This window comes from Brienomyrus brachyistius, unplaced genomic scaffold (assembly GCF_023856365.1).
Source record: "Brienomyrus brachyistius isolate T26 unplaced genomic scaffold, BBRACH_0.4 scaffold750, whole genome shotgun sequence".
Taxonomy (NCBI): Eukaryota; Metazoa; Chordata; class Actinopteri; order Osteoglossiformes; family Mormyridae; genus Brienomyrus; species Brienomyrus brachyistius.
The window spans coordinates 3,823-4,459 of NW_026043025.1; positions in this window are offsets into that span (position 1 = coordinate 3,823).

Below are 637 nucleotides of genomic sequence, written 5' to 3' on the forward strand. Positions count from 1 at the left end.
GAATTTGTGGGGGCAGTAAGGGAACTGGAGCGGCAGAAGATTTTGTTGCCGTCTCCTCATCTAGTGTAATTAAAGTCGCCTGTAATTTTTTCTCCTTATTTCCCTTTTTTTGCTGTCTTTTATTATCTCTTAATTTACTCTGTTCTAACCATGCATCAGAAAAAACATATTCTTTTTTTCTGTCTTTACCTTCTTTCTTATTGGTAGTCTGTAACATCTCCAGTTTTAAGTTTCCCTGTAATTTTAATATATCTGGAGTGTGGAGTTTTCCTTCAAACCCATGTTTTTTTCCTCCATCTCTGACTACTTATTTGTCCTGATCCTGGCTTATATCCTTCCATAAACTTCTCATCTCCCTCTAGTTCCATTTGTTTACTTTGATTCTTCCCCATTGTTACCTTTTAATGGATACACTACAAAAAATAAAAAATCCTAAAAGCAAGTCTCTGGCATGAGACCTCAGGAGGACACTAACACGGCCTTCTACTGCTCCCTATTAGAGCAGCGGTGTTAGTTTTCAGGGATGAAACCCGTCCTTGATCCTTCAGTCACCAGTATGTTGTTGCTTTTAGGGTGGATCGTGTAGGTTAATCTAAAACCTATAAAAACACATCCACATACAACACTGTATATATTT